This window comes from Panthera pardus, unplaced genomic scaffold (genome assembly GCF_024362965.1).
Source record: "Panthera pardus isolate Hobbes unplaced genomic scaffold, ASM2436296v1 HiC_scaffold_13, whole genome shotgun sequence".
Taxonomy (NCBI): domain Eukaryota; kingdom Metazoa; phylum Chordata; class Mammalia; order Carnivora; family Felidae; genus Panthera; species Panthera pardus.
In genome coordinates, this window is record NW_026526688.1 from 131,224,833 (window position 1) to 131,232,946 (window position 8,114).

The following is an 8,114-nucleotide window of genomic DNA, read 5'->3' on the forward strand; positions in this document are numbered from 1 at the left end:
TAGTTTTTTGAGGAACCTCCATACTGTTTTCCAGAGTGGCTGCACCAGCTTTCATTGCCACCAACAATGCAAAAGAGATCCTCTTTCTCCACATCCTTGCCAACATCTGTTGTTCCCTGAGTTGTTAATGTTAGCCATTCTGACAGGTGTAAGGTGGTCTCTCACTGTGGTTTTGATTTGTATTTTCCTGATGAGTGATGTTGAGCATTTTTTCATGTGTTGATTGGCCATCTGGATGTCTTCTTTGGAGAAGTGTCTATTCATGTCTTTTGCCCATTTATTCACTGGATTCTTTGTTTTTTGGGTGTTGAGTTTGAGAAGTTCTTTGTAGATTTTGGATACTGACCCTTTATCTGATATGTCATTTGCAAATATCTTCTCCCATTCTGTCGGTTGCCTTTTAGTTTTGCTGATTGTTTCCTTCGTGGTGCAGAAACTTTTTATTTTGATGAGGTCCCAGTAGTTCACTTTTGGTTTTGTTTCCCTTGCCTCCAGAGACGTGTTGAGTAAGAAGTTGCTGCAGGCAAGATCAAAGAGGTTTTTGCCTGCTTTTTCCTCGAGGATTTTGATGGCTTCCTGTCTTACATTAAGGTCTTTCATCCATTTTGAGTTTATTTTTGTGTATGGTGTAAGAAAGTGGTCCAGGTTCATTCTTCTGCATGTTGCTGTCCAGTTTTCCCAGCACCACTTGCTGAAGAGACTGTCTTTATGTCATTGGATATTCTTTCCTGCTTTGTCAAGACTAGTTGGCCATACGTTTGTGGGTTCATTTGTGGGTTCTCTATTCTGTTCCATGGATCTGAATGTCTGTTCTTGTGCCAGTACCATACTGTCTTGATGATTACAGCTTTATAGTATAGCTTGAAGTCTGGGATCGTGATGCCTCCTGCTTCGGTTTTCTTTTTCAAGATTGCTTTGGCTATTTGGGGTCATTTCTGATTCCATACAAATTTTAGGATTATTTGTTCTAGCTCTGTGAAGAATGCTGGCGTTACTTTGATAGGGATTGCATTGAGTATGTAGATTGCTTTGGGTAGTATCAACATTTTAACAATATTTGTTCTTCCTATCCAGGAGCATGGAATCTTTTTCATTTCTTTATGTCTTCTTCAATTTCTTTCATAAGCTTTCTATAATTTTCAGTGTATAGATTTTTCACCTCTTTGGTTAGATTTATTCCTAGGTATTTCATGGTTTTTGGTGCAACTGTAAATGGGATCGATTCCTTGATTTCTCTTTCTGTCACTTCATTGTTGGTATATAGGAATGCAACCGATTTGTGTGCATTGATTTTATATCCTGCAACTTTGCTGAATTCATGGATCAGTTCTAGCAGTTTTTTGGTGGAATCTTTTGGGTTTTCCATATAGAGTATCATGTCATCTGAAAAGAGTGAAAGTTTGACCTCCTCCTGGCTGATTTGGATGCCTTTTCTTTGTGTTGTCTGATTGCAAAGGCTAAGACTTCCAATACTGTGTTGAATAACAGTAGTGAGAGTGGATATCCCTGTCTTGTTCCTGACCTTAGGGGGAAAGCTCTCAGTTTTTCCCCATTGAGGATTATATTAGCATTGGGTCGTTCATATATGGCTTTTATCATATCGAGGTATGATCCTTCTATCCCTACTTTCTTGAGGGTTTTTATCAAGAAAGATTGCTGTATTTTGTCAAATGCTTTCTCTGCATCTATTGAGAGGATCATATGGTTTTTGTCCTTTCTTTTATTGATGTGATGAATCACATTAATTGTTTTGCAGATATTGAACCAGCCCTGCATCCCAGGTATATATAAATCCCACTTGGTCGTGGTGAATAATTTTTTTAACGTATTGTTAGATCCGGTTGACTAATATTTTGTTGAGGATTTTTGCATCCATGTTCATCAGGGAAATTGGTCTACAGTTCTCCTTTTTAGTGGGGTCTCTGTCTGGTTTTGGAATCAAGGTAATGCTGGCTTCATAGAAAGAGTTTGGAAGTTTTCCTTCCATTTCTATTTTTTGGAACAGTTTCAAGAGAATAAGTGTTAACTCTTCCTTAAATGTTTGGTAGAATTCCCCTGGAAAGCCATCTGGCCCTGGACTCTTGTTTTTTGGCAGATTTTTGATTACTAATTCTATTTCCTTACTGGTTAAGGGTCTGTTCAAATTTTCTATTTCTTCCTGTTTCAGTTTTGGTAGCATGTATGTTTCTAGGAATTTATCCATTTCTTCCAGATTGCCCATTTTAGTGGAATATAATTGCTCATAATATTCTCTTATTGTTTTTATTTCTGTTGTGTTGGTTGTGATCTCTCCTCTTTCATTCTTGATTTTACTTATTTGGGTCCTTTCATTTTTCTTCTTGATCAAACTGGCTAGTGGTTTATCAATTTTGTTAATTCTTTCAAAAAACCAGCTTCTGGTTTCATTGATCTGTTCTACTGTTTTTTTTTTTTCCATTTTGATAGCATTAATTTCTGCTCTAATCTTTATTATTTCCTGTCTTCTGCTGGTTTGGGGTTTTATTTGCTGTTCTTTTTCCAGCTCCTTAAGGCATAAGGTTAGGTCGTGTATCTGAGATCTTTCTTCCTTCTTTAGGAAGACCTGGATTGCTATATACTTTCTCTTATGACTGGCTTTGCTGCATCCCAGAGGTTTGGGGTTGTGGTGCTATCATTTTCATTGACTTCCATATACTTTAATTTCTTCTTTAACTGCTTGGTTAGCCCATTCATTCTTTAGCAGGATGTTCTTCAGTCTCCAAGTATTTGTTACCTTTCCAAATTTTTTCTTGTGGTTGATGTAGAATTTCATAGCATTGTGGTTTGAAAATATCTAATCTAATGGGGGTCCTCTGTGCTTCCTGGATTTTGATGTCTGTGTCTTTCCCCAGGTTAGGAAAGTTTTTCACTATGATTTGCTCACATAACCCTTCTACCCGTTTTTCTCTCTCTTCCTCCTCTGGGACCCCTATGATTCTGATGTTGTTCCTTTTTAATGAGTCACTGACTTCTCTAATTTTTAAATCGTGCTCTTTTGCCTTAATCTCCCTCCTTTTATCTGCTTCGTTATTCTCTATAAGTCTGTCCTCTATATCGTTGATTCTCTGTTCTGACTTGTCCATCCTTGCCGCTGCTGCATCCATCTGTGATTGCACCTCAGTTATAGTATTTTTAATTTCATTCTGGCTATTTTTTACTTCTTTTATCTCTGCAGAAAGGGATAATTCCAATCTATTTTCAACTCCAGCTAGTATTCTTATTATCGTGATTCTAAATTCTGGGTCAGACATCTTGCTTGTATCTGTGCTGGTTAAATCCCTGGCTGTTGTTTCTTTATGCTCTTTCTTTTGGGGTGAATTCCTTCATTTTTTCATTTTGAAGGGAGAAAAGGAATTAATGAGGTAGAAAAATTGAAATTTAAAAAATTAATATAAAAAATATTAAAATTAAAAATTAAACACACACACACAAATCAAATAGATGATGCTAGATCCTAGGTGTGCTCTGGTCTGGGTGTTGAAAGTGGTTTGACAGATTAGAGGAAAAAAGGAAATTGAGAATTTGAAAAAAATGAATACACTAAAGTAGACTAAAATGAGATGATGTGGGTAAAATATAATTTGAAAAAATATACACAAAAGTAGAGAATATAGTAGAAAAAATTAAGGAAAAATATTTTTAATAAAAAATAAAAATAAAAATGTTTTTTTAGTTTTCTGTATTTAAGAAAAAAGAAAAGAAATGAAAAAGAGAAAAAAGACAAAAAAAGAAAAGAAAAGAAAAAAGAAATCGTTTGAAAATTTGAAAAAGTGAATACAGTGTAGTAGACTAAAATAAAATGATGGGAGTAAGATATAATTTTTAAAAATTTACATAAAAGCAAAAAATATAGTAGTAAAAATTAAATAAAAGTATTTTTAAAAGAAATTGAAAGTAAAAATGAAGTTTTTCTCTTTCTGCATTCAAGAAAAAGAAGAGAAATGAAACCAAAAAAAAGAAAAATAAAGAAAAAAAGGAAATTGTAAATTTGAAAAGGTGAGTACACTGAAGTAGACTAAAATAAAATGATGAAAGTAAAGTAGAATTTGAAAAAATTTACACAAAAGTAAAAAATATAGTATAATTTAAAGACAGACATTTTTAGAAAAGAATTGTAAAAGAGAAAAACGACAAAGAGAAAGAAAAAAAATTGAATAAATGAGCCTGCTAACAGATTGAAGTAGGACTGAAATTGCTTCATTTTCCCCTAGAGGTCAGTCCATGTAGCTGTTTATAGTCTATAAATTAAGCCAGCAGTGAGGCTTGTGTTCTTGAAGAGCAAAGTTGGCCCAGTTGGGCGGGGCTCGGTGTAACAGCTCCGCTCTTTACTGGATGGCACCTGCTAGCCTACTGGGGTGGATTGCTGTGGTGCTCATAGGTGTGTATGCGCATGCGCAGGAGCGGTGAAAATGGTGCCACCCAGCTACCCAGTCTGTTCTCCTGGATCAGCAATTGTGCACCAGTCCTCTGTCTTCAGCTCTCGTCCATGCCCCGCTTTTCCACTCTCCGTAACCAGGCCCTAGGCAATACCTGTCTCCCAAGTTTTGTCTCAGTTGCAGTTGTTTTCCCTGGCCCCTTACTTCTGAAGGACTGCAGCTTTGACCCGATCCACCCCTCTGCAGGAGGGTCTCACCAAGCAATGGCTGAATGAGCAATGGCCGAATGTCGGCTACACCCAGGAATGCCCACTGGACCCTGCTGTTGCCGGTGCCCTGAGACTGCAGCCAGGTGCCAGCCCGCCCCCCAAAAAGTTCACAAGACAGTGTAGCATCAGCATTTCAGGGATTATGGAAAATCACAACACACATCTGGCACCAGGCTTCACCGTCAATGACTTTGCCCCAGCACCAGCAAGTGTGGCTGCTTCCGGGATTTGCTGGGACCAGGTGGCTTCAACAGTCTCTACCAAATGTCCTTCCAGCAGTGGAACCGCTTTTCCCTGTGTGTACCAAGAACCTCCCGGACCCTACTCTATTCCTGGGGATTCATCTTTCCCGCCAGAGCACCGCCAGGTATCGAGCTGCAGAGTTGCAGCCTTTGTTCTCCCCTTGTTTACAGTCTTAATGGAATTTAAACCCTCTCCTTTCTCCTTTCTCCCTTTTTAGTTTAGTCCCTGCAGCTATTTCCAATTTTCCACTTTCTCTCCAGCTGCTTTTGGGGAGAGGTGCTTTTCCTGTATGCTCCCCCACTCCCCAGTCTCCATCCACTCTCCACCCGCAAAAGGGGTTCCCTACCTTTCATGGCTTCTTGCTCCCCAAGTTCAGCTCTCCGTGCCATGCACCTGCTGAATTCTGTGGTTCAGGTTGTGCAGATTGTTGTGTTAATCTTCCAATCAGTTTTCTAGGTGTGTAGGATGGTTCAGTGTTGGTCTGGCTGTATTTCATGGACACAAGACACAAAAAAAGCTTCCATGCTGTTCCACCATCTTGGCTCCTCCCACCCATGAGGCTTTCTAATAAACATCTCAAAATTGATTTGGAAAACGAGAACAATTCAATAGTTTTTCACAAACTTGCTTCACTCTCAATTTTTCCCCATTAAATTACATAACAATCCACCCAATTGTTTAAATCAAAAATCTAGGCATTATCCTTCATAATCTACATTTAATCCATCAAGGCTTGTTGACTCCACCTCCAAGACTTATCCCAAGGCATCCACTTCTTTCCATATTCACTGTATTCATCCTATATCCTCTAACTGTTCCCTTGCTTTTTCTTTCACTCCTCTACAATTCTTCACATAGTAGTCAGAAGGGGTTTGAAATGTAAATCAAATAATGTCACTTCCTTCCTTTAAAATCTCTAGTGGCTTCTCATCATTCTAAAGTAATTCCAAACTCTTCAGCCACCTTATAAGTAACCTAGCCCTGCCTACTCCTGTGACCTCTCAGAATCCCCTTTCCCTCATTCACTGCACCTACCACCACTAGCCTTTCTTGAACACCTGTAAGTGCATTTCTAGCCATAGGATACTTGCATTCATTCTGCCTAACTGGAAAGCTTTGTCTCTGATCTCTTCATACTTAACTTTTTTTTTTCTTTCAGATAATATAACTCCTTTAGAGCCATTCTACTACTTACTCAAAAGCAGGCCCCCAGTCCCCTATTTTAATTTCTTGCGTTATGCTTGTTCTTATCATGTTTTTCTTTCTTTCTTTCTTTCTTTCTTTCTTTCTTTCTTTCTTTCTTTCTTCTTTCTTTTCTTTTTCTCTTTCTTTCTCTTTCTTTTCTTTTCTTTTCTTTTATTTCTTGCTTAATACATTTATCTGCTTTTCTATTAGTTGTCTTCCCACTACCACCAATAGAATCTCAATCCCACAAATGAGGAATCTTACCTTTCTGTTCTCAGCTTTATCCTTAGCATCTAGAACAGTGCCTGTTTGACACAAAGTCAGTGCTCCATAAATATTTTTAATGTATGAATAATTGAATGTTTCAGGTACATCCATGTTTGAATTAAAATTTGTCAGGAAGTTTAGATATAGAGCATTTCATTATAGTTTTAAAAGAAAAATAATCTTTTTCTGATTTCCTAAATGTATGACATCAGAAAGTTAATCATTGGCCAGTTTTATTGTTGAGAAGGATGAGAATAGCAGGCTTGAGTTTATAGGTCAGTTTTATAACACTCTAAGGTACAGTTTCTAGAACCAGCATATGATTCAGGATTTGCATATATATCAGGGAAATGTAAAACCATTACAGTCGATGAAAGTCAAGTTGACTATCTACCTAGTTGCCATGGTTAAAAGATACTTTACTTGGGCAATGTCCACTTCTGGACCAGTGGGAGTAACATGGCCCAGACTTATCCTCTCATCAGAATCAACATTAAAGAATAGCCAAAGTATATAAAAACAATGCTCTATATACACATAGAACATCAAGGAGTACAGTATAATGATTCCTGAGAGTGAGAAAATGAAATAAGCCCTATAGTTGCTTCAGCTGATAACCTAGAATTTTCGGCCTGTGGGGTAGGGAGAGGGAATTTAAGTAAAGTTCAGTGGTCTCCCTTGAGTTGAAGAGATGGACTCAAGGGTCAGAAGTGATCATGGTGGCTAGTGTTTACACAGCAGAGTACAGGAAAGGAGACTGCTGCCCAGAAAGAGAAAGAGAAATAGAAAGATAGAGTGATGGAGATATATAGATAGATGATAGATAGATAGATAGATAGATAGATAGATAAAGAGAAAGAGAGAGCTCTAGATATCGGTTAAGGGTTCTGCTCAAGTCTTAGGCTAAATACTGACCAACACATGTGTGCAAAGAAATCTGGGAAAACTATTATATGAAAGGGGGAGTAGAGGGACAATCCTGAGGTTCACTCAGGGCTGCAAACAATTTGTGTTTGCACTGAGTCACAGCTGAAGTCAGATAGTGTAGAGTCATCACCAAAAGAGAGACCACAGTAGCATCCAGGAATACAAAGAGCTGATTTATATCAGACTTACTCTGTGATGTATACTTGTTTTATCAAAATAGCCCTATGAGCTAGCTGTTATTATAAACGTCATTTTACAGTGGTCTGTGTACCATTGTTCTGTGTACCATTACACAGAACATTGGTCTGTGTACCATTACAATGGTCTGTGACCATTGTTCAAGGTCACAGAGCTAACAACCAATAAAGCTAAGATTCAAAATCACGTACATCTAAGATCAGAACCTAGACCTTGAGACAATAGATTATACCGTATCTTGCTAGAAGAAGCCATAGTCATAGGAATTTAAATGATGAACAGACTGGAATGATGGACTAAACTGAACAGAGGTTTCTTGGGGTAAGGTTCTAGGAGCATACCTGCCTCTCCTGCTGCATGTGGTTTGTTTAAAGCAACTATATTTACAAACCATTACCTGACAAAGAAACGCCTGAGCCTATTTTCTCAGAGTATCATACAGTAATCAAGACAATGTAGCTCTTACTTTTCAGTAGGGCTATTCTTAACCCAGTGACTCTTCATGATGATAATTATAGTAGCTCCTATCTTATTGAGTACTTATTATGTGCCAAGACCTGTGATTCACTTATACAAAATAGACTAAAATCTTATGGTATTTCTCAGGATTTTGTGTGTGTGTGTTTATGTG